Raw genomic sequence first — 27,519 nt, 5'->3', positions numbered from 1 at the left:
GTCTTTTTTTTTTTTTGTCCAAACCTATCCCAGTTCTTTAATGACAAGCTTAATCCTTTACCTTAAGGGCAAAATGAATAAACACCAGAGCTCTTCACAGATTACTTAATCAGACTGCATAAATAATACTGTGCATATTAACCGAGACGCTGGGCAAGTAATATAGGCACTCGATGCATATTTGGTGATTTACAGACATTTCTACACTTGATGAGTAAAGATAGGATGAAAGCTCTGCTTCACCTCTGCGTCCCTATCACCACATCTAAGTCACTCCTACCCTAAAAACAGCAACAAAACTCTTCCTTCCCTTGATCCTACTTCCTTGTTAAGTTCCAACATTTCTCATCCTTAATCATCAACTATCTCAAAAAAGCAATCACCACGACTTTCATTTCCCAACTTTTCATTTACTCCTCAGCCCTCCGTAAACTGGTTTCTGGTCTCTAAAATGTCACCAACAACCTTTTAAATACCAAAACTAGTGGCCTCAACTTACATAATTCCTTTGATATTTGTTGATTTCCCGCCCCCCCCCACCCACCCCTAGAAACTTTCTTTCTCCTTTGCTTCTGTGGCACAGAGAGATTCCTCCCCTGATGCTCTCCTTGGGGTGCCCTGACCACTCCTAGGGGTAAGAGACTGACTCGCAAGGTTTTGCTCTGTTATTTTCTCTGCATTTTAGACAAGTTTAATCCAACTTTGTTCTAGGTTTTGCTACATAGCTGTTTCAGCAGCACTTCCACTCAACATCATTTCACACTCCTGACGCCTTACTCTTCATCCTGTTATTTCCCACCTGACTGCAGCACCATCCACCAGACAGCTAAACCAGTCATTTGTTCTATCAAGATGATTAAGAGATTAATGTTGGTTTGACTGAAAAGGAAATAAACGTCTTCACTGATAGAAGAGGCAGGCCATGGGTCATGACATGGTCCCCAAATAATGAAGAGAATATGACTAGACAAAGAAGAAATGATTTTGTGTTTGTGGGGTTATATTAAAAAGTGAGCAAAGGGCTGAAGGTGTAATTTTTAGCCTGATATCTACTGATGCCAAAGAGAGTATTTGCCTGGCTAGAACCAATTGCACTTCATAGCTAGAGAAAATGTTGTCCTAACAATAATGAAAGCACCCAGCAGAGCATCTGGCTACAGTAACTATTCGATAAATGTCAGTTGACTCTAAACGTCTATTATAGGACATTTTTATTGGGCGTTCAAATTTTATTCCTATATATAAACTCCTGCCTACAGATATTAAGATTGGAGGCGAAGGTGGTAGTAAGCACTGCCATCCAAGAACTCCAAGAGCCAATGTCACCCTTTCTGGGCCTGCCCAGCATAAGGTGGTGTCAAGGGAAGTCGCAGGCCTCTGACATCTCACGTGGTTAAGTTCTATACCACTATTCACACCCAGCAAATCAGAAACAGACCCTTAACGACACAAAAGCAATGGTTGTTGATTCTACTTTCTGACTTCTTATTACCTAAGTTCTGTCCTGCTCTAGGAAGCTAAAAATTTGAAGACTCCGAAGTCTGCATGTGTGCTTCACAACACTCCCTCTACAGGGATTCAAGGAAACCCAGCTTATTTTCACTTAAGAACCAACCAACCAACCAACCTCTCATTTCAAGAGGGGTTTGTTTTGTCTTGTTTGAATTATTACCCAACATGAGGAACAACAGGAACCAGAGCTCCTGTCCTGGAGCTGAGATGACCAGGCTTTTGTTTTTCTTATGTGCAATCATTGCAGGCTTCCTGAAAGCATGAATGGTGGTGATTCTTGGAAGCAAGAGGTTTCCCTCACTTATCAGTTAGGAAAACCTCTGCCAACAGCAATACCAACACCTTAATTTTCTTTTGGCCAATAGGGTCCCAAGAAAATGAGGAATATGATAAAAGGAATTATCCAAGCAAAAGACTAACAAATCTAGCATCTCCTTCTTTCTCTCCATCTTCCTTCTTCATTCTAGAAGACAGTTTGCCCTCACAGTCTCATTGCCTTCGGAGGGAAATTTTCATTCACGATAAACAAAATAAACTCACCTGCCGAAGGTCTTGTGTTCCATGTATACCTTGAAGTTTTAAATGAAATTTGACAGATGTGTTACACAAGGGATCATAATATTTCACAGACTGAGAAAAGCTAGGATGATGTGTGAAATGAATGACAGCTTGGGGTTTAGTTGGATTTAGCACACTTTCTTCCATAGCTTTTTCTTATCACTATTAATTTGCCAAGTATTCACAAAAAAGACCCACAGGGCTAAAGTGAAAAAAGTAGTTAAGTGTTCATCAACAGATGAAAGGATAAAGAGGATGTGGTATGTACACACACACACACACACACACACATACACACACACAAAATGGAATACTACTTAGCCACAAAAAATGACACAATGCCATCTGCAGCAACATGGACAGACCTAGAGATTATCATACTGAGGTAAGTCAGACAGATAAACACAAATATCATATGATATCATTAAATGTGAAATCTATAAAAATGATACAAATGAACTTATTTACAAAACAGAAACAGACTCACAGACTTCAAAAACAAACTTATGGTTACCAAAGGGGAAAGATCAGGGAAGGGATAAATTACAAGTTTCGGATTAACACAAACACACTACTATATATAAAATAGATAATCAACAAGGACCTACTGTATAGCATAGGAACTGTATTCAATAGATTGTAATAACCTACATATATATATATATATATCACTTTGCTGTACACCCGAAACTAATACAACATTGTAAATCAACTATACTTCGATAAAATTTAGAAATAAAAATAAATACATATATTGCAATACAACTCAGCCATATGAAAGAATGATATTTTGCCATCTGCAACAACATGAATGGACTTGGAGGGCATTATGCTAAGTGAAATAAGTCAGACAGAGAAAGACAACTACTGTATAATATCACTTACGTGTGGAATCTAAAAAGTACAACAAACTAGTGAATATAACAAAAAAGAGGCAGACTCACAGATACAGAGAACAAACTAGTGGCTACCAGTGGGGAGGTGAGGGGCAATATAAGGGTGAAGGAGTGGGAGGTATCGGGTATAAGAAAGGCTCAAGGAATATAGCCAATATTTTGTAATAACTGTAAATGGAATGTAACCTTTAAAATTGTATAAAAAATTTAAAAATTTTAAAAAGTAGCTGACACCCCAAACCAATGACTAATTTTGTTTGTCCAAAACATACAAACAACCACATGCTTGTTACAACTGAAAATCCTGAATAACTCACACTTAAACTGCCCACATCTTATTCTACCTACTCTAAGCTACTAAAATGTTGTTTATGGTGAAACAGATGCTATAGGCAGAGTTATCCTGTGGCCTAAAAACATACATATTAGTGCTCTCTAAACAGCTTTAACAAACAGAATAAGATAGCTAGTGGGAAGCAGCCGCATAGCACAGGGAGATCAGCTCGGTGCTTTGTGACCAACTGGAGGGGTGGGATAGGGAGGGTGGGAGGGAGGGAGACACAAGAGGGAAGGGATATGGAAACAGATGTATATATATAACTGATTCGCTTTGTTATAAAGCAGAAACTAATACACCATTGTGAAGCAATTATACTCCAATAAAGTTGTAAAAAATTTTAAAAAAATAAATAGTTAAAACCTGTCGCTCCAAAGATCGGGAAATGTATGCAGATTAATCCATCATTTTTTAGTTTTTATCATCATGAATAGAGTAATGCATGGAACGTTTTTGTCGGTGATGGTATAACCCTTTATTATGGTGTTTAATTTGTTTTACATCCCATTTAATAAACTGATTGCTAATTACACAACCATTAGATATGTAAGCCTTTCTCTATTCTTAACAAGTTTTAAATATGGTATATCTGAAGAGGGAGATAAGAACTCATTTACAATTGACAGAATTTAGTTACCAACTGATTACAGCTGAGATTGTATTTTATTTCCAGAGCAGTAACTTAAGTTTAACATTTAAATGTCTGCGATGAAAAGCCTAATTTCATTTCAAATTCTCCATGTGGAGAAAGCAGCAGTGCATTAAGGCTCTGAAAGATGTCCACAGTAAAAGACCTTTGGGAATGAAGTCAGCATGTTCAGCCATAAAAGAGATTTCATGGCACTGGCAGAAAACTGGGGATGGGAGTGGGGGGGTAAGGACAAGATCCATATGATCATATGTACTGGAGAGATGCAACAGTACCCCAGAAGGCAAAATTTTCCTCCCCCTCACAATGATCTAATTCAAAGCAATATGCACAAATTGTCCAGATTTCTAAGGTGGTTTCCAGTCTCTTAATGGATTATACTCAGTACCTCATATGAGTAAATCTTTTTTTTCCTACTGCTGGGCCTAATTCTCATCAGTACAAAAAAGTAATTAGAAACGCTATGTGACTACCATTGTCTTTATTTGTGTAATCATTCCCATCAATATCCTAGGTATATTTAACAGACTCTCGGCTTATGCCTCCCATCCACAGTTTTAAAATTCATTTTAATGTGTGCCTTTGTTCATTCAAGAAGAAAATAGCCACCCACAGGTTTTCTTCCAAACATGGTAAATGTGTACATTTATATTTATTTAAAAATCAGCTTTCTTCTCTCTTGATATGACCATTTTAGATTTGTAAAAACCAAAACCAATTTTTGAACTCATCAAACTCATCTTATATTAATGTGGGCTTTTTTCTACATTTAAACATTTTAACCATTCTTTTGCTGCTACAAGCACCTCACATCCAGCCATCCCAAGATTTTTAGTTATTGTTGTTGTTTGTCTAAGATGTCTTTTTTTGTCTTCTGTTCCTAGCTAGCATTATTTTCTGTCTCATGGTCTATCAATATCACTTGGTAAATACATAATACTTACATAAAGTGTATACCCTCAGGACTACAACATATCATAGACGTTAAATCTTACAGCATTCCTACAGCAATATGTCTCACTTCTCAGTTTGAAAAACAGACACACAACTGTGAAGGTACTTAACCAACATCATTCAGTATGTCAGCACCCAAGACCCCAGTATCCCTTGACCACTTTCCCTTCAAAAAAAGAGGAAAAACATTTCTGACCTGGTTTGAAATAACATCTACTAAAACACTGACTTTTAAACCGTTTCAACAGCAACAAATAGTGAGAAATACATTTTACATCCTAACTAAGTACATATGTGCATAGATCTGAAATAAGTCTCACAAAAATATCTAAGCTTACTACACGATATATTCCGATGTTTTCTTGCTGTATATTTTATTCAATTTTGTTTAAAAGTAATGTTAGTCATAACCTACTAAACAGACTTCATTATGCACTAATGACTTATTGCCCACCACTTGAAGACTACACTGATAGAACAAATAGACTTTTCACATGCCACAAGGTAATGGTATTGGCTTCACTTATAGTAGGGTAAATCTTCATTAATTTTGAGGCCACTAGTACAGACCGTGGTAACTGAATCCGAACCAGCTTGAAATATATTTTGGGATAACCTACAAAGAAAGGGTTTGCTAAACAAAACACGATGTCAAGAAGATGGAAGGGGTACTTAAACTCCTAGAACAAGATACTTCTAAGGTTTCTGGATCATTATTTAAATGCAGCTGTGTTGCTAATTACAAATGTGTGTTAATTCAGGTAATAGGACATCTACTCAGAAGAACCTTATTTGTTCTTAATCCAAAACATTTTGTAAATCAGAATATTGTCTTTAATCTGAGCTCGCAGAATTTTAGTGTATCTTAACATTCAAATGCAAGAATGCTCAAAATAATAAAATCATGTTTTCAAATTTTTTTTTAGTTCATCCAAGTCATTTCTTTGTTTATAAATGTGCTCGAGGCCTCATCTAATAATAACAACAGTAACTGGTATACAGTTCATTTGTAGTGTTTTAAACTTTGGAAAACTTTTATTTTTTGAACTGGTTATAACCAGCAATCTTTGGATTACTGAATATTTTTAAAGCATGTAATGACATTTTCCAGACCCAAAAATGAAACGTAATATTTGGTTTGTGCCGCCTGTGACAGATTTCTCAATCCCATGAAGAAACCCAGGTGTCTGGCCTATTATGATGGCCTGTATTTTAGAGGTTCAGTCCACCCCTGCCATTCCCCCACCAAATTTGGTAGATATGAAAGAAAATTTCAAGGTAAAGGACCAAGCCAAGTTCTGAAGTCGGGGTGTCCTACAACCTCCCTTATGTGGAGGTATCTATTAAAGAACTTAGAACAGATGTTTAGCCTTTATAAACATTTAACATTTTAGCGAATTGAAGGCTTAGGAAGCTAAGGGAGCAAAGGACAGGCCAGCAAGTCAGTAATTCCTGGATGTGAACCTAATCTCGGTCCTATTCTGTTTTTGCTCTAAATCAATGCCAAATTCTTCACACCTCAGCTGCTTTATAGCAGGCAAGAATTATACTGCGGACAAAACTGTTTCCTGGGTATGTCTTAGGTTAAATGGTTAATGTTACAGCCCTCAAAGGTGCTTCCACAAGAGGCAAAGCATTCTTCATACATATTATTTACCTTTTCTTTATATTAGGGAATTGAAACGGAATATCAGTGTCCTGCTAAACTGACCTTGAAAAGAGATCATTCTTTCCATCCCTAAATTCTTGTCCACTTTGGCAATGATCAGTTATTCAACCAATTAGGAAATTCAACCATGTGATCTTAAAGGTTTTTAAGGTAGCTGTAATACCTGTGAGTTGACCATTTTCAGGCAGCTAATACTTGGCGAGTTCAGGGCCCTTATCTTTATTTGTCCCCTCTCCACTGGGTCATCAACCTCACCCACGTCTTGATTTGGCACCCTGTGGGAAAGTCAGTTGGTCCCTGTCATGAAAAGAAGCTCCGCTCTTCATACCACAAGGCAGCACATCCATATCTAGCTCTGCCGGCGCTGCTTTGGGCTCTTCAAAAGGCAGACTGCGTTTTCACTTTCTCCTCACCACTTCGTGATAAAAGCGCCCTGGTCCCTTAGTGGCATTTAATGAATGGTCGTCTCTCCCTGGATTTGGACTGTTGGCCTTTCCGACCAGTCATTAACTGGCAGGAAATGCCCTTCTCAGCAATCACTATTGTGTAAATAGAGCTATAAACTTTCAAAGGCCCATGCAACCCCAGACCCTAAAGCTGCACGTGTGTGTGGTGGGAGGGGGGAATCTTGATTGTAAAAGCACTGCCTTCCAAATTAAACTCAAACCACATGATAGTCCATAAAATATATAAAACATGCAGTCCAGTGACAGATTTATTGTGGCCCTACAGAAAAAAGCCAAAAAAAAATCTCTATACAGAAAACACTGCTACTTTTGACCCAAGTAGCCCCCAAACAGGAAGTTAAAATCAAATCAGCCAGCTGTGGTCTCACTAAGTTATGAAGGAGACCAGCGCAAACGGCATTTCCTGTCATTGCTTGTCACCATTTCTCAGTGCCTCCGTCTGAACTGTTTTCATAGGTGGCTAAAAATATTATGGAAATTTATTTGGGGATAGATGGAAGGGCAATGAGGAGGGCTATTAGATGATTTAAGCTTGCAAGTGAAAAATGCAACTTTTCCAAAAAATTTTCCTTAGCACAGGTCATACATACAACCAGTCACTTGAACTTCTGCACTTTTAATGAATACAGGAATAACAGACCACATTAGGAAAAGTAAAAGTGCTCAGAATCAGACATTAGATAGCCTAGATGTTTCCTGTTAATTTTGGGTTTATTTTCAGAACCACAATTTGCATGCATCTGATTAGTAAGAGAAAACTGCAGACTACAATATCCCAGAGAAGAGGAACTACCTTCGTAAATTTGGTTTCTCTCTCCCTCTGACTCTCTGTCTCTTTCTCTCTCTCACCAGCCCACAACATCGTGTGCAACTTCAAAGTATGTGCATGTAATGAGAGCTCTCTAAGGGAATCACATTTTAGATCCTTTATTATTATCACCACACTCTTCACAACATATGGAGGTATTCTCTTCTTTTTCTAGCACTGTGAAATGCCAAGCCCTGTGTCACATTTCTCCAGCCTGTCAACTTCTCAGTCACAAAAGAGCTTTGGAGGGGAAGTTTCAGTCGGAAAGTACAAGCATTTTGCCCTCGTATTATTGCTACAGTATGTCCGAATGAGTCCCCCAGCAAAACCAGGTTTATCTCTCTGAGAAAGAGGATTAATAAATGGTAGCAGGGCAGCTAGTTGGCCAAAGTTCCGCCAAACTCTAATGTCTTTCTCAAAAAATGCCTTCTCTTGGGGAGCCTGTCAATCTGGTTCCAGCCCAGACCCTGGCTTCAGAAAGCCGCAGAGCGCTTATTGACACAGCCCGTGTCTGTGGCTGGGGCCACTGCTATAGGCATTCATGAAACAGATCAGATTACATGGCACCTCCTCGACCACGCCCCCCATGTTTTTCTGCATTTGAAGACCTTAGGCAGAAATGTGACCCTATAATCTGTACTGTTTTTCACTTCATACTTCTGGGTGAGCTAATAAGGTTTTTCTTCGTGCTATCCAATTACTTAGGAAAAATGCTGACATCAACGACTTGGGAGTTTAAATTTTTCTCAAAATCACTTCTGAAAAGAATCCACTCCTTTTCTTTGGAATCCTCATCTATCACAGATAGCAAGAATTTGGGGAAACACCAACGTGTTCTTTAACAAAATAGCACCCACAATTGGGCCATTTATTGAATGCCTGCTTTTCAGAGGACAAACGCAAACTCCAGTTGGGTGCTGAGGTGAAATGTGATCTCCGCCACTGTGCCATGCCTCTGGTTGAGCGCGTTTCTCTATACGTTTTAAATAGAACTCAGAAAAACCACTATATAGTACATGAATCCAATCATAATAAAGCAGCCACCTTAACATTAGGTGACAATCTCATTTTCTAAGTTTATAAAGCAAAAAACTGAGGAATTATACTATGGGATATATGCCCAAGCTAATATTGTACACGGTGCTTTTGTTCTGCTTTGTTTTGTTTTCCTGCATGAAGGTTGAAGACTAAAAACAAAAGGTGAAATGCAAGCTCTCTGGTTCTTTCACTCTCATTTTTTGCTAACAGGCCACCCCCCCAAAAAAAACACCCCCTTGTTTGGTTTCTTCATGTTGCTATATAAGGAGAGACTACAAAAGCTGTACCTAAAGACTGATGGTCCTCCGGGCACAAAAGATGATTGTGGTGGATCTGAAATGGCAGCTCTTGTCTCTCCCACTGTGTGGACTTTGCTTTCTGGACACAGTAAAAAGAGGCGCTATTCATACCTGTATCTTGGTAAATAAAAACCTATGCAAATTCACCCTCTAAATGGGCAATCAGTGTTTGACTGAAAATGAGACAGCTCTCAGTGTCCTTTTTGGGTTTTGTCTGACTTCATCACTTTCTAAACTATACATGACACAAGGCATCTGAGTCACGGTATTTCTGATTTTGCTCCTTTTTTTATCTGGTGAAATGATTTGAAGGACTGTTTCTACATAACTTCTTGTTGCAGACTGATTTCTCTGGGATGTGCTGGAGATATACTAAATGCAACTACAGGTGACAGAAAAAGAGCAACTGGCTTTCAGGCTACTCCTCGAGGTCTCAGCCCAAAGGTTGCCATTTCTTGCTTTTCCCTGGACTTGTGAGAGAGCTGTTATCAACGCCTCCAGCAGGATATTCTGTTTGTTGTTGTGTTAATTTTTTTTTTGTCAATAAAAAATAGATAATGCTACCTGAAATCACAGGAAGGCTGTTCATAAAATAAAAGAACAAGTTAGAAAGACTATTCTCCCATTTACTTAACCAAGTTTTACTGAGAGCCTAGTATGTGCCAGGCACTGGTGATATGAGGTAAGGAGACCCAGGAACTTGCCTAATAAGGAGTTACTCATACATTCAAGGAAGCCTGAATAAGCCTTAGAAACCATTTTCAGATTTCCACACCAGTTGCGGGCAATGCCAAGAAGCTCGAGATTCAAAGAATAACTGTTGGGGACAATTTTAAGCTAATTTGAGTGATCCACACTGGAAAACAAGATCCGGCAAACTGTCAGTCTCTAGGATGCCCCTATGGCCTAAGGAGATCACAGAGCCTGCCCGAAGTCTAATACCAACCTCCTGCAATTCTGCCCAGACTGCCTTTCTCAATTGGAGGCCCTTCACTTCTGGGCCCCTCAAGTTCACCCACTATGTGGGCATAAAACGAACTCCTGCCTAACGTCAGAAACAAAGCACTCCTTCTACTCATGAGCCAACTTAATGCTGATGGAGGAAGGACTTGAGAGTGGACATAATATTTTAACAAGCGTGCCTAATTGATTCCTAATCTCTCATCGGTCTCCTTTTTACCCCTTAACACTTTGTTCTCATGGCTATTATAAAGAGTTCTGGGGTTACTATGCTTGAGTTTCTTGAAAAGGATCATATACATATAGAGGGAGAAAAAATATATATATATATACGTGTGTGACATACGTATGTGAATATACACAGCGTACATGTTATATACAATGTACATGTTATATACATTCATATGTATATTCACTTACATACACACACACACACGTGCTTAAATCAAGCTTCCTTTCATTTCTGTTTCCTCTTGAGTTGTGATCAATGTATCCTTTCTCTGAAAGTTAACTGACTGGAGTTGAACATACAGAGCCGCAGAGAGCAATCATGTAATACAAGCATTTATTATGAATGCTTTTAAAAAAAGAAACTTTTTTTCTTTCACTGAGTTGGAGAATTGCTGTAAAAATAGGTATCTTTCCCATAACCTTCCAGGAATAAATCAATGCACGGCTGTATAAATTGTCATAAAATGAAGACTAATTTGCACATGTGTGTGCTTTCATGTGCCCAGACAACTTGGGAGTACCTTTATTTCTCAAATAAAAATAAGGTCCCTCTTCCAGATTGCATTATTTCTCCATCCCTCTTTTAAAAACACTGTCACTCTATTTAAAACCAAGTAGAAGTAAATGATGGTTTTATATTGTCTTTACTAGAATGATCTGGAAAAAAAACTTTTCTGACCCGTTTTAGGTCATATGCATGTCATTAACATCTGATAATGTAACTGATAACTTATTTATTCTAATTCTCGAAGTTGCCTTTCCAACATTGTCATTTGGCTGTCCTGAGGCAATATATAACCATTCAGGAAGAGCAGAATGCCACAGACCATCTGGATTCCTTAACATCTAAAAGCCTTTCTTTTGGATAATTTGCATTTGTTTGTTTTGGGTTGGTTGGTAATTAAACTACTTGCTCCCAAACAGTTTTATTCTCTTAGAGGAAAAAGGCCCACTTCATTTTATCTGAGGCGCAGGTTTCTTTCTATTTTTTGGATCGAGAACTGCGTCACACGTAGGGAGAGGCAGAAAAATCCCCCAAAGAAACAAAACTGATTTCTACTTTCTTGACATCACATACATTTATAATGGGGAAAAAATCCATCTGTTCACCCTACTGAGACATTGTTATAAGAAAACTCAACTGTATGGAAGCACCTTAACGAAGTCAAGGTGAGTGTAGCCTGACTGCTCTTTCAGACACTTGATAGTTTTAACATGGCAGTGACCATTATCTAACTTTAATTACAGGATCAAATTACTTGTCAAACATGGACTGTAACTTATTCTTGTCTGCTAGGCCCCAATCCCTGTTTGTAATCCTATCAGACAACGTGATTTATTTCGAAACAGAACAATTCTGCCACCTTCCTGAATTGACTGTGCTGTTAAGCAGGATAAGTGTACATTTTTCGGAAGGAAAATCTTCATCACGTTAGGGCTTCTCACTCTCTTCTTTCCTTCCCTTCCGTCTCGCATATAAAGACAGTTGGGTGGAGAACAAAATTGTACTTCCAACTACACTGTCAGCATCTGAACAGCAGCCCACATATGGCCACTGTTCCAGCACGTGCAGTACTGTACAGCCTCCAAAGACAAAACCTTTCTTCCCCAGGCTGCTGTGATTACTTTTTCATACGGTAGAGCTGGGCAGATAACAATACACCTACTGGTCAGAAGGATGAAATACACAGGTGCCTAGCATTGCGGTGAGAAGCAAGAGAACCCATTTGAGGCAAATAAAATGCAAGCAATTAGGGGAATGCTGTTCTAAATTACTTCAAATTTTGAGGTTCTTGCCAGCTCACAAAAAACAGAAAATCTTCTGTTTAAATTAAAAGCTGTGCACGAAATTTGCTCCTCTGTGAGTTTACCGACTACTCATTTTTCTTTTTAACTCGACATTTATTAAGCACCTAATTTGTGCAAAGCATTGCTTAGGTAAAAGGTAGGTTCAGGAGATTACCAAAGAGAATTCGGATACCAGCTCAGAATCATAGGTTTTATATCCCTTAAAAAGCAGCTGTTGTGACATGCTTTGAGTGGACAGTTGAGGGAAAAAAGGGACTTTATAATAGTCCTGGGAATCATTATGAGGGCTTAAAGCAGAGAAGGAAATTAGAGAAATGAAGTAGCTCTTAGAAATAGAGCGAAACATTCAGTCACCACCCCTAGCCCAGCACTATATCAATTCTCTCTCAAAATATGTTTCTTTTTCTGACAAACTCCTTCACCTGTTTTCACACAAGGTCTCCAATCTCATCACTATATGAAGCCGCAGAATGTTTAACTGGCAAAATGTCTTCCTAATGTATCTGACACTAGTTCAGCTTGTCTGTTCTGGCCCCAAGGTTTAGCACCCACCCCGTCACCCCCTTTTTAAGGATGCATTTGGTCCAAAGTCATTCAGCAACAAGGCAGCACATGAGGAAGCAAAGCTTCATGAGCTGGAATCTAAGGATGTAATCACTAAAAATGGGGGAAGTTGCTTTTGGTCACCCCTGCTCTCTTGCAAAAATGCAACTATCTATTTCTCTACCTGCAGGAGGAACTCTCCTTTCAGATGTGAAGCAATGAACTGCCCCAAACACTTCTCCCAACAATAATCTGGAAAACAGATTACATAGTAACTCCACTGCAAACAGTTCAGTTCTTTTTAGGCACACTACAGCACCTGGGCAGGAAAACTGCACCATTTCTAATAAGTGCAAAACAATCTCTTTTCCCCCGCCACTCCCCAGAAGCTTGCTTAATTTAATAACAGGAGAATCTGCCAGCCAAGTAGCTTCTACTGCTTTGGGAGAAGTCGAAGGTGGACAGAGGTAGAATAGTATCAGCTGGGCTATGGGCAGAAGCCCTTTTAGGCTACGTTTAGGGAAGTTTCAATAAATATGAAAGCATCCCCCCAAAGTATTACATATTGAGAAACATTTTCAAAACAACTTTTAAAAGTATTTAAACATTAAGGGGCTTCCCTGGTGGTGCAGTCGTTAAGAATCCGCCTGCCAATGCAGGGGACACAGGTTCGAGCCCTGGTGCGGGAAGATCCCACATGCCACGGAGCAACTAATAAGCCCGTTCGCCACAACTACTGAAGCCCGCACGTCTAGAGCCCGAGCTCCTCAACCAGAGAAGCCACTGCAATGAGAAGCCCACACACCGCAACGAAGAGTAGCCCCCGCTCGCTGCAACTAGAGAAAGCCCGTGCCCAGCAACAAAGACTCAACTCAGCCAAAAATAAATAAATAAATAAATTTATTTAAAAAACCATTAAGGACTAGATTTTCATAGGCAAAATGGAAAATGTGAATGTAACTAGAAAAATCTGAGGTCTCTGTTAAGCTTCACTGACAATATGCCTTTCATCAAAGGGAAAAAAACCTCAGGTCAAATGTATTAAACACCGATATCTAGTCTTTTGTACAGCTATTTCAAGTCTACTTTCCAACCATTATATCAGTAACCACCCAAAGAGTCAACAGAGCGAAAAATTATCAACCATTTCAAAATTAAATCTTGCAATAGTTTTGTTTTAATTGATGGTTTCCCATGAACTCAGTACATGTGTAGCGTTAGGCTGTGGGGATCCATGCCCAATTCATAAACACTAGCATTTAAGGAACATCTAAGAAAAAAGAACTTTTGGAAAACACACTACCTTAATTACAGCAACAATAAATTCACCCTCACTGTTGTATCAATCTCTACCAATCAATAGTCAGTAGACAGAAAAACACACAGTAGGTCTACTAATGATAAAACTACACAATTGAATCACCTGAATGTTAACTTGGGTTGCTCGTCTTGATTTAATTTCATTTTCTGACCATAAGAGCTATTTGTATGAACGCTAAAAATTAAAGTTACCTTTTCAATAGTCTCCTAAAATCTACCTTCAGGCCCTTCAGATGCCGGTAGTAAAAGCAAGCTGCCCAAATGTGTTGACCCAGAGCGGGAAGAGACACAGCTCAGCATGAAAGCTGGGGCACTGCCCACGATATCGCATGGCCACGGGGAAATGAGTGGCTAGAAGCATTTGCTGATAATATGCCATGCAAGTTCCTTTAAGTTACAAAATATATATTATATATGTTATATATGCAATATATATAAAGAAGAAGTAAAAAGAAAGGAAAAAAAGAAAGAAGGAAGCAGAACAATAAGAAGACAGACCAAAGCCTTAAAATTGCAAAAAGTTGCAGGATTACTTTTCCTTCTCTTTGCCATTTTGAAAAAATAAAGTTTAAAAGGCATTCGATTTCGTCGGCGTCCTAGGAAGGCAGCCACGCTCACCAACCCCAACTCCTCGCCATCCTTACCTTCGGCTGCTACTGCGAACCCAGAGCCTAAGGGGTCCCGCTCTCAGCGGCAGCGGCGGGGGCAGCGGCAGCGGCAGCGGCACATGCCATCTGTTAGCGGCAGAAGCAAAAGCAGCGCTGCGCGAGGTGGCCCCGGTGCCGGGAGAGCCTCTAGCAGGGGTGAATACTCAATGCCGCCATTTTAAAGCGAGGCTCCCGAAATCATTAGATATAAGCAAATTAAAGCCCGCCCCACCTACAGAACTTCAGGGCTGGGACGGGCAACCCGGCTCCGAGTCGGCCGCGGTGGGGTATAAATTGTCAAGCGAGAGACACGCACACGGGGACTCCAGGACGGAGGAGACAATCCCTCCGATCCCCTCTTCTCCCCACCCCCTGTGCTTTGGCGAGCCTCCTTTCGGGCCCAGAGGCCAGAAGATTTTCTTTTACTCGACTACTTCGGGGCCCTTCCCCGGGGCCGGCCGGCGGGCCGGGGAACAGCGGAGAACCAGGGCCGGCCCTCCCCGCGCCTCCCTAGCGCTTGGTTTAGTCCACTTGGAGCACACCTAGAGCTCCCCGGCTCCCCAGCTGCAGGCGGGCGTTGGGCTCCGGGCCGGGCGAGCGGCTGCCATGGCAACCCCGGTCCAAACCCCGCCCGGCCGCAGCCAAAGGCGTGCCCTCCGCCCGCCGGCCCCCGGCAGTGCCCAGGCCCCTGCGGCGGGCAGGCCCTCGCCGCGCCCCGCGCCCGGCACACGCGCGGCGCGCCGAGGGCATGGCGCCGGCGAGGGGGCTTCGGGCGCCCGAACGGCAACTCCCGCCAAACTCCGCCGGGCAATGGAGTGGTGCGCGGGCGCTCCCGGGCTGGGAGGCGGCACGCTGCCGCCCTCGGCCGCCCGGTCCCGCCCGGCCAGGTAGCGTTGCACACCCCGCACCCGCCCCGCCGCCGACGACGACCTCACCTGTCCCGGCGCGCACCGCTCCCAGCCCCGGACGCGTGGGAATGGGGCTGCGTGCTCCGTGCTACCCACGCTCCCGCGCCCAGCCCGGGACTCTCTGTCTTCCGCCTCCGTCTCGCTGCTCCCGGAGAGCGCCAAAAAGTCGCGCGCCGGATCCCGCTCTGAGTGCGGGCACTTTCTTCCTGTAGGGCGCTGTTTCGTCGCCAGATATATTCTTTGTGTGGTTCGCTCTTTCGTGCTCACTTCTCCCGGAGCGAAGCGCGGGCTTTATTCGCAGGGGGTGTGGCGCCTTTTCCCCCCAACCCACAGGCCCAGCCCCCGCTGCAAAGGCTTTTTGTTATTTCATTAAGGGAAGGGGAGGGGGGACAAATCATAAGGCTCAGGTTTTACAAAAGCGAGAACAAACAGAGCTTGCACACAGCCCCGGAGGGGGCGGAGGAGGGAGGCAGCAAAGTTTCTAGAGCTGCAGGATCAGAAGTGCCAATGAGAAATGCAGTGTGGTTCAAAGCTGTACTTTTATAGTCACTTCGGATACAGGTAAGGTGAAATAGGTAATTCCAAAAATGACCTTAGTCAATAAATATGTCGGCCCACTGAAGGCAAAAAAAAAAAAAAAATATATATATATATATATATATATATATACATATATATATACTCACCAGTACTCACTAGCTGCCTTCCTGGGTCCTGTCCCTTCTATAAATCTTTTATTTCCCTTTGAGACGCTAACCTCAGAAAGGGAATCATTGATCTGTGCGAATAGTTCCCCCTCTTTAACGGAGTTTGAAGGGTAGGAGGAGCCCTTAGGTAGGGTACCAGATACTTTTGAATGACAAATGGACAAAGCAAATGCAATTATATATTTTGACTTAAAATAATGTACATCTGGATAGCTAAATTACACGTTTCGATTTAATTCAAGTGTAATAGGAACACCAGCTGTCCCTTAATTGGAGCCCCACAATAATAAACACATACTTTTATTTAATCTTAGGAGGACAGTTGTAGCTGAAAACACACACATATGCAGGATCCTCAGTGACAAGCTCATAGCAATTCATGGGCTGCTTTCCTGCAATGAACTGCTTCACCCCAGTACAGAGTTCTACATGCTCTGCAGAAAGTGCAAAAACATTACAGGAGATATTTAAGCAGCAGTGAGAAGAGTGGAGTGAATTCTCAGGCTCATTACGTTTTAAACAATTCTGCCCGACTGATCCAAATAGAATTCTCTAGCTGATATTAGGCAAGAAATCAATCACTGTTAAATGTGGGATAATAGGAGCAGTTTGTGCTCTTTAAATAATTGAGAAAAACCCTCTGTGGCATCTGACAAACACTGTGAAAGTTATCAGGACAACGTGCAGGGGCAGTGTCTGATAGGTTTGTAATAGTGGGTAGAATCCTAGCATAAGTCAAACAGAAGGCAGGAGTTTCTAGTTATTTGAAAAAATGGAAAAAAGACACTTTCATTCCTAACCACCTTTCCCCACCTCCCTTCCAACTTGCCAAATGACCTGCCCTACTCTAAAAGTCAAAGTTGGCTGACATAGGAAATGGCTTTTGCAGTCCAGGAACTGCCATAGCTAAAAGTAGGAGGTGTTGGCTACCACAGTAGGCTGGAGAGAAGGGCAAGGCTGAATTATATAACTTTAAACCCAATGATCTAACAAATGAGGAACTGTTATCACAGCGAGTCAACAAAGGAGTCTTTATGCTAAACATAACTTGGGTCAACACCGGTTCCCTTACCTCTGCCCACCGTGGCAAACCACATCTCCTGTGGAACACTCTGGCTTTCCCTAATCCTACACAAGCTGGCTTGATTTTATTGTTATTGCATGGCTGAAATAATTGTTTTATCATAAATTTCAAGTCACAAGTAGGTCAGTTTGCTGGTTCTCAATGTAGCACAGCTTCAACACTGTCTCTTGCTGGAAATTTCTGACCAGTGAAAGTTGCAAATGAGACTTTATTATTCTCTTTTTCACACTGAAGGGGAGAACAACCTTATTAACAAATTTGAGCCTGGTAAACTGTCCTCCTTGTATCCAGGGTGGTGTGACAAATGAAGCTAGGCAAATTTCCATGCATCCAGGTCATTAGGGAGTGTTTTCAAAGGCAGTAGGAAATTGCTGTCTCCTCCCCTCAGCATTTTAAAAGGGCCCATTTGCTCTCTGAGGTAGACTCACCTTGGAATTACTTTCCACTTTAGTGGAGTGGGTAGAGCTAGACAACGTTTTCTTTTCTTCTCTTTTCCTTCGGCGTGACTGGGGGCACAACCCAGGAAAAATCAAGTTGTGTAATCACTGACCCACTAGATGAGTTCTTAAAACGATGTATGTACATTATAGTCTCTGAATAACTTACACTTCTCTCGTTGTGTTTTGGGATAGCCTCAGAACCACTGCTCCTAATGGATCTTCAAAGGTCAGTGCTTCACATTACTTGGATTTAAATTTTCACTCCTGTCCCTCCCCCTGCAGCCAGTCAAATACAACAGGTAAGCAAACATTTAAATATGCTTAGGGAATGTACTCTCCGTTATGTCTTAACACACATACAGATGTAAAGCTAAGACTGTAGGTAAGGACATAGCAGCCTCTCAAGTGGCCTGTTCTTACAATAAATCTAATTAACTTGGATGGATACAGGAAAGAATTCTAAAAGTTATGTAATGGTTTAGTAACAAAAGGATTATTGTAATCCACCACCAAACAAATGCTGTGTTTTTAAAGATGATGAAAAGTAAAACACTCTCAGATATCAGTGCCCCATGGTTTTAAGGGATTTTTGAACTCTCAACTTATTCTACCAGAATTATGTTTTTACTCCTCTGTGAAGGCACATAACTCATTTATTATTCTTTTTCAAAGATGGTCAACTGATGCTACAGTATTGGACATGCGGGCAGGGTCGTGCTATGCACAAAAATGTGAAGCACCTCCTTTCTCTTTTGAACCTGTGGAATTATTGTCACCACCTAATGTCATTAGCAGATAGTCCTGTTTGCTGCTGCTGTTCTAGCAATGGCTCCACAGCCTGCAGCCCCACGACATCATTTGTGGCCACTCCATACAGAAGCCTCTGGCTATTTAAGGGTGGTTGAAGGGCTATAGACACTGATTATTCATCCATTTCTGACAAGCCTTTTCCATTTTCCATTCAGAGCTGGGAATTGGGGGGCTGGGGTTCACACAAAGGTTCTGATTAGATAAACAGGAAAAAAAGACAGCAGACTCTCATTGTTAAAAAGGTTTAGACAGTCAAATAAATGTCAGCTTCCATGGTAACCCCTTTGTAAAATGATGCAGACTGTATTTCTTACAGAAGGAGTGATGAGGCCGTCCAATAACTAGTTGCATCCTGAAATCATTGCAAACATAGATAATAACTAGATCAACATTCTCAGGTTGCAGAGAAAATTTCTGAAATTCATATTTTTCTTTCACTTGGACAAAACTGTCAGAATTATCTGAATACGTTCTAATAAACGCAGAAGAAAACAGGAGAAATATTAAAGAATCACACGCTCCAAAAGGTGATTTTCTTCCCCAAGCCTTTGAAGGATATGTTATACAAATTATCCTTGAGTACTGAAACATATGGTATATTTCTTAAAATTCTCTTCAGAGGGAGATGTGTTAAGAATGATACAGATAAAAATGATACAAAAACGTAAGAATAGATTCAAAAGATAAGAATGATATAAAAAAGAAAAACATGGTTTATTATCACTTAAGCATATGATCTTTATAATAGCAGCCATTTACTATGGAACTACTCCATGCCAGCCACTGTACTAAGCATTTTTCACAAGTTAGCTCATCTGATCCTCACAATAATCTCTATAAGGTAAATATCATTATGTCCCCATGTTAAGAACAGGAAAGTGAGGCTCATCCAAAGTAATGAATTAGCAAAGCTCTTAAGTGGCAGAACCAGGATTCAAAGTTAGTTGTCTCTGATGACAGGGCCCATGGTTTTAATTACTAGCCAGTACTGAATTAAGTGATTATGGGGCCCAGTTGGATTTGAACTCAGACACTTGCTATGCCATACTGCCTCTCACTGATATGGGCATTTTAATCAAAATGATGCCAATAAAATATAGAAACTTACTAAAATAATTTTAAGCCTTGATCAAATATTGTTTATCCCAGATATGTAAAGATGATTTAGTCAAAAATATCAATATTATGGAAAAATGTATGGTCATCTCAGTAAATGCCAAAAAGGCATTTGAACCGTATGCTAACACATATATATGGAATCAAAAAAAAAATGGTCCTGACCAACCTAGGGGCAGGACAGGAATAAAGACGAAGATGTAGAGAATGGACTTGAATACACAGGGAGGCAGAAGGGTAAGCTGGGACGAAGTGAAAGAGTGGCATGGACATATCTACACTACCAAATGTCAAATAGCTAGCTAGTGGGAAGCAGCTGCATAGCACAGGGAGATCAGCTCGGTGCTTTGTGACCACCTAGAGGGGTGGGACAGGGAGGGTGGGAGGGAGGGAGATGCAAGAGGGAAGAGATATGGGGTTATATGTATATGTATAACTGATTCACTTTGTTATAAAGCAGAAACTAACACACCATTGTAAAGCAATTATACTCCAATAAAGATGTGAAAAAAAAAGGCGTTTGATAAAATCCAATTCCTTATTATGGTTGATATCTTTTAAATATAGGAATAGTGAACTACCTCTTTAACATGATAAAGGATGATAAAGAATTAATCTGCCTATTGGAAAAACAAAGTCATTTCCTATAAACTGGACCTAAATAAGGGAGCTTTTATTCATGTATAAGCTTAGTGTTTCTGGAAATTCTTGTTTTGGTAATAAGGTATGAAAATAAATTAGAAGTAAATATTGGAAAGGAAGAGATTAAAGATAGAGAATTTTTAGATAACATTAGTATATACCTAGAAAAGCCACAGAATTAACTTCAAGTGATTAGACAAAACTACAGAGTTCAGCACATCGGAATATCTATCAGTAAGGCAAAAAGGAGAAAAGGTAACACATTTCAATAAAGAAAAACACTAAAGTATTTGGAAATAAGTGTGAGAAAAATAAATAATATGAAAACTTAATAGCAGAAATAAAAATATGGATAAATGTAAAGTCATGCTACATTTCTGAATGGGAAGACTGATAGCATGAAGCTAATACTTCTTCACAGATTGATTTATAGATGTAGACAATTCAAATGAAACTATCTCTTATTTCAAAAAAGATACCACATTCATTTGTAGTAACAATCGTGCATGACTATCCTAGAGAAACAAAAGTCTAAAAGAATTATCAAATATTAGAATGTGCTATAAATTAACACTAGTTGAAATGGCAGAATTCAGATGCAAATCAGAAATATCGATTAGTAAACACAAAAGTGAGACCACGAAAAGGCTCTAATAAATGTAAGAATTGAATGTGTGATGAACAAAGCATAACAAAACAATGGGAAAGTACCCATTATGAAGTAAATTCACCTGGGGTATCTGGTCATGGATATGGAGAGGAATTAACATAAGGTTTTATCTCTTACCATATATAATGATTCTTTCTACATGAAATAAAAAATTAAATAGTTAAGGAAAATTTTAAAAATTAGGAATTGACTAGAGTATTTAACTTAACTATAGGAATTTTAAAAGTTTTGAAGTAATAGAAAACACTGCAAAGAAAAGACTGGTCAGAGAGTACAACATAATACAAAAATGTAAAACCATTATCGAAACTAAGATTAAATGGTGGAAATGCTAGGAAGATCATAGATATATGACTAGCATCTGAACTGTAGACAGAGGTGCTATACAGGTACAAGACAATTATCAGATCCCCAAGGGACAAATGGTCAAGGAACATCATCACCCTAGAAGAAATCCATATTGTTCTAACTAGGAGACACCATTTGATACTTAACTTAATTGCCCCAAATAACAATTTATAAAACCCAATACTCTACAGGCTTTGGAAGAATAGGCTCATTCAAGTTGCTGATGGCATTGCAAATTGGGTCAACAGTCATAGAAATGCCCATAGTCCTGGAACTAGGAATCCCAATCCTGGGAAATTACTCTAAGGTAATAATTCAACAGAAGAAGAAAAAAGCAGCCTTAGTTTGAATATCAAAAGCCTTGAAGCAACCTAAATATCCAACAATAGGGGAATGATTGAGCTATTTATTATATATTAATACAACGAAATTATTTAAGCACTATAGAAAAACAAAAAATTGTACAGGAAATAACATTAATAAAAGGTTACACTGCAAGATGAGATTTTCACTTTAATTGTATCCATGAGTATTCATAAGGATAATGATCAGGAAAGCCCAAAGATTTATATCTAGGTTTTTAGAAATCTAATAAAACTGGGGAAATTTTTAAATTTTTATTATTTTGGAAAGCTAATAAAAACATTATTAATTTGGAGAAATATTTGACTTCTATTTTAAATAAACTGCTTCTATTTTTCTCACCTGCCATTTCTTTCGGTCTTTCCCTGCATTTCTCAATGTCTGTTCTTTTACCTTCTATGAATATTTCTCTGGCCCTTTGTCTCTTTCTTCATTTCTCTCTATTTCAACTCTCTCTCTTTTTCTCTTCTATCACCCCCTTTACTCCACCTTTTTTCTTTTTATTCTCCTTAGCTTTTTTTGTGCCTCTGCTCTTCGAATGGTTAAAATAAGAGACAGCAATGTATTCTATTTGTTTTACCTGTTGAAGTAAACATTGCTTTTGTTCATTTTAAAAGTGAATGAGACAAATTCATTAGGTTTGAATTCCCTTTTAAAAAGGCATCCAAATTGAATTGTCTTTTAATGATGTATGCATGACCAAGGCCAAATCAAATGCTTCTACAAGGCCTTAAATGATGTCAAGTGGAAAACACTCCATATCATAATTTCATTAGATTTATCACCACAGAAAGAACAATAAACATAAATATGAAAGATTTACATTCACATGTACAGGAAACCCTTGCTATTCCAATTTTCAAGGTTTCAAATATCTAACTTTTAGTCATGCTAAAACATGCTCTAACCTCCATGCAACATGTTGATATAATCATTACAGTCTCATTGCATTTTGCATTCATGATATTATTAATAAAATATGGTTATGAACCAGTACTCTTAACCATGGAACCTGAGATGATACTGAATGGTAATGAACAAATGCAGAAAATGGGCAAGAAGCTAAAAAATATCTATTGGTAATATAGTAACCTTAGACAAGTTCTTTAATCTCTCTCAATTTCCTCATAAATAAAATCCAGATAATTCTAGAACCTTCCCTGTAGCATATATTGTAGTATTAAATATGACAAAGGGGGACTTCCCTGGTGGTGCAGTGGTTAAGAATCCGCCTGCCAATGCAGGGGACACGGGTTCAAGCCCTGGTCCGAGAAGATCCCACATGCTGCGGAGCAACTAAGCCCATGCGCCACAACTACTGAAGCCCATGCGCCTAGAGCCTGTGCTCTGCAACAAGAGAAGCCACCGCAATGAGAAGCCCGCACACCACAACGAAGAGTAGCCCCCGCTTGCCACAACTAGAGAAAGCCCATGGGCAGCAACGAAGACCCAACACAGCCATAAATAAATAAATTTATAAAAAATATGACAAAGGTTTGAAAGCCCTTACAGGGCCTGGAACATAGTAAGTGCTCCATCAGTGAAAGAAGGTGGAGGCTATTGCAGGTTTGGGGGCATAGTGTGCACATTGGCTTAGAGGCAGGAATGCAGAGGGCTTGTCAGGGACAGTGAAGAGACTGGCTTGGCTATAGTCATACTGGAGGCTTAATTTGGCACATCTTCCTTTTACTTTTAGAAAATAGGATTAGTCACACTTCAACGGATCCTTATCAAACCTTCAGAGCAGCCGCCAGGTTTAAACATTCCTTCCCTTTTTGGAGTGGAGTGGGGAAGGGAGGGCTTGAGAGGCAGTTCCTTGTCAGTCTTGTGCAACACCGAAAGGAAGAAAGTGATATCAGCCCCAGAGTAACTCAGGCTCCTACTAGCAACGTCAGAGTGCCAGATACGTGACCTGTCTCTGCCCTGCCAAAGGGGGGGGCATGGCATGAGAATGTGTGCCTCAATGGTGAGTCTCTGTGAGCCAGTGACTATGTCTGGTCCATCTACTGATGCTATTCAGAAAGGGGGAACTTGAATTTGGGATGCTGATGGGTATAATATGATGATTAAAGGCATGGATCCTACAGCCCCACTGCCTGTGTTCACTTACTAGGAGTGTGACCTTGAGCAAGTTACTTCCGCTCTCTGTGCCTCAATTCTTTTTTAAAAACTGGAGACAATGATAGTACCTACTTCATGGGGTTTGTGGTAAGAATTAAATAAGACAACATATGTAAAGCACTTAGAATGCTGCCTACCAGATCATGAGTGCTGACTATTTTTATCCATGGACAAATAGCTCATTTCTCAGCTTCTCTTGCAATCAGGAGCATTTTCTTCCTGGGTCCAGAGAGGACACATCCCAAATACAAAAGAAGAGGATCATGGGTTTTCCCTTTAAATCACACTTGGGTGGGGCCTATTAAAAGCCATAAGACAGTGGCATTGGCACCAGGGAGATTTTGTAAATGGCCATAGAAATCAGACGAAGGCTAATCCTGAGAGCCTGGGTTGGAGGGGGGCATTCTCTCCCTCCCCAGTCTGCAGTGAGACCTGAAATTTCCTGCCATCATGCCATAATGTCTTCAAAACCCCCTCTGGAAATGAACAATTACCCAGGAAGAATAACACATTAACTTGTTAGTTTGATGAACACTTTAGCACAGGTTACTTTTATCAGATTATTTAGCTCCTGGAAGCTGGCCCCTGAAGGCAAAAGATGAACAATGGCTAAATGGTGCTGGGAGGGAAGAAAGAGGGAAAAGGAATCTGGAAGCAGCCTGAGGGCTGCTGAGGACTAAAGCTGGACAAATCCAATGTCTGCATGGGCCCCTGGATGGAGCATAGAACTCCCTGACCCCTACGGTCTTCCCTACTTCATTTATCCTTTTATTTTCCTCTTCTCTCTTTTTTTTTTTTTTTGTGTGTGTGTACCATACATCACATAGCACAGGGCCAGGCACACAATCAACAGATATTTATAAAGTACCTGCTGAGTAAATAATTGCCTATAGTGGACAGAAGTCTCCAATTGCTGCAGGGATGTGCTATCTTGAACACAATTAGCTATGGTTCTATAACTGCTGACTAGGAGGGCTTATATTCTGGAGGTTTACCTGCTCCATACGGTGAGGCAGGCACTTGAGGCTGGGAACTAACATGTACTTACTAAGAGAGTACTCAAAAAACAAGTGGGATATAGTGATGGGCTCGAGAATCAAGCAGGGGTAGAAGATCCGAGAAGAAAGGCAGTACACATTCAAGAAAATACCAAGTCAGGATTCCTTCCAAGAACCAGGAAAAGGCTGAGTTTCCAAGAGAGAGGAAATTAAGAAAAGCAGCAGCTTTTTATTGAGTGCCTTCTTTGTGCCAGTCACTTTTACTGACCTTGCCTAATTTATTCCTCACAATCGGACCCAAAGGAATTATTGTCTCTATTTTTTAAATGGGAAAACTGATCATCAGAAAAGCTGGGCAAATTGTAGCATACTGTAGTGGCTAAGTGCATTGACTTGGATCTGAACTACCTGAATTTGAATCCTGGCTCTGCCACTCATTAGCTGGGTGGTCTTGGGCAAGATTGTTAATCTCTCTGTTCCTCAGTTTCCTCTTCAGTAAAAATGAGAATAATAACAGTGCCTACTTCCTCGAATTATTATAAGGCTTAAATGAGTTACAAAGCACTTACAGCTGTGCCTGCCACATATGGGATGTTACATGAGTATATGTGAAATAAATAAAATAAACTTGTCCATGTCTATGTGACTAGTATGAGAAAGAGGCAAGACTTGAGCCCAGGTCCAAAACCTTCAGTCCTAGCACAATTCTTAACTCCTCCATGGAACGCAAATCTTACTTTTCTTCAAGGACTCCTTGAAGTCCTCAATCCCCCAGAAAACTTTCCCTGACCACTCCCTACTTTGATTTACAGCTTAATACTCAGTGACAGACTGCTTGCCTAATGATTTGGGGTTTTTTCCTGCACGTATCTTGTTTTCCAAACTAGTTTATACAGCTCTTCTTAAGGATTTGACTTACCTCTTTTTATGCCGCAAAGTGCCTAGCATTTCTCTGTGTTTTGAATTGAAATCTTGCCCACAGCTCTTGGGACGAGTGGTGGTCTTACAAAGTTTTGAGTGGGACAAGTATATTGCAGGTCATAATCGTTCAGGATCCTTTGGTGTATGAAGCACACATTTTCCACATCTGCCCATTTGTTTTCACAGTTTTGGTTTCACTCTAACCAATGGTTGTAGAAATGATACTATGGTTTCTAACCTATTCAATATAAAGCTTTAGCATGTCTTTTCTGTGGGATTTTTATTTTTTATTATTATTATTTTTTTACCGGTACGTGGGCCTCTCACTGTTGTGGCCTCTCCCGTTGCGGAGCACAGGCTCCAGACGCCCAGGCTCAGCAGCCACGGCTCACGGGCCCAGCTGCTCCGCGGCATGTGGGATCCTCCCGGACCGGGGCACGAACCCGTGTCCCCTGCATCGGCAGGCGGACTGTCGACCACTGCACCACCAGGGAAGCCCTCTGTGGGATTTTTAAAAAGATTTTCTCAGTTGTTATCATTTTAAAGCATTTGCTGAAGTGTAGTTAATAAGAGATAGAGACAGAGAAACAGAGAAGCAATATGGTACCGCCAAAGTTCCAGTAAAAACATAATTTTCTGTGTTATCCCTTTCCAGGCATATGGCACTGAGTCATAAGAAATAATAGCAATGGAAAATGGCCAAATGCACACTGGTGTACTTGAGCTAAGTACAAAAGGAGATATAGAGTTATTTTTAAGATACAATCTATTTCTAAAGTGCTTTCTGAGCCTTAAAGGTACTGTACAGTCTTTATCTCTGAAAGAAAAGAGAAATGTACCTAAGTTCTAAAAACACTTGCTGAGACAATAAATGAATGTGCTGAATTTCCCTGATCAGAAACCTTCATTCCAGTTTGATGCAAGCCATAAATGAAATGACTTGGTTGATTATAAGTCAGTCCCCCATGAACATCTGTTTACATCTGAAAACCACTACACATAATTGCTGTCTCTGCTCAGGGGAGGCCCAGCTGGGATTACAAGAAGTGTTGCAAGGTTCAACTGAGGTGTTATCACCAGTTATGGCATGAATCTGGCACCACATGTCCACGCTGTCTCTCTTGGCAGCTGGATCCATCAGTCTCTCTCCTTCACACAAGTAAACTTAGCCAAAAAGACAGCAGAAGTCTTGGGAAAGAGAACATAGAGCAGTAAGTAACATTCAGATCAGGCATATCCTCTTTGCTCCTGAGACATAGTCTGAGACACAGTCTGTAACACAGTAGTTACCATGTTCTTTCAAAAAGCCAGTGATAGTACGTTTTCATTGTCAAAGAGAAGGGCTTGGAGAAAAGTCAAGATCAAGGATATACCATAAATATTGATTTCCCAGAAAAATTACAATTGGCAATTTTTCTTAATCATCTTTTTTACCTTTTATTATTGTGAAAGCAGTACAGGTTTGTTTTTTTAAGAGAAAAACAATTTATTGAGTTATGTTTGACATGATAAGCTGGATGTACTTAATGTATACAAATTGACAAGTTTGGGGATAATTATATATCCATGAGACCAACACCACCATCAAGGCCATAAACATATGCATCACTTCCTTAAGTTTCCTCTTTATTTTTTATTGTTGTTGTTGTTGTTTGGTGGTAAGAACACTTACTATAAGATCTACCTTCTTAGCA

General features: G+C 40.2%; 1 protein-coding gene across 6 annotated transcripts in view; it reads right to left on the bottom strand.

Moving 5' to 3' along the window:
• MBNL3 (muscleblind like splicing regulator 3) overlaps positions 1-15,802 on the bottom strand; it is a 117,426-nt gene extending 101,624 nt beyond the window's left edge. For 4 of the 6 annotated variants that reach the window (XR_014014299.1, XR_014014300.1, XM_081223185.1 and 1 more), the window contains exon 1: positions 15,633-15,802. The gene's annotated coding sequence lies outside the window, so the exon portion shown is untranslated. Of the gene's footprint in view, positions 1-14,694; positions 14,757-15,632 lie in introns of those variants that run through there. The other 2 variants (XM_081223187.1, XM_081223192.1) reach the window with 2 other exon arrangements.
• Positions 15,803-27,519: the final 11,717 nt, after the last annotated feature.

This window comes from Mesoplodon bidens (assembly GCF_964165515.1).
Source record: "Mesoplodon bidens genome assembly, chromosome: X".
Classification (NCBI taxonomy): Eukaryota; Metazoa; Chordata; class Mammalia; order Artiodactyla; family Ziphiidae; genus Mesoplodon; species Mesoplodon bidens.
This window is presented reverse-complemented; position numbering and strand designations above follow the sequence as displayed.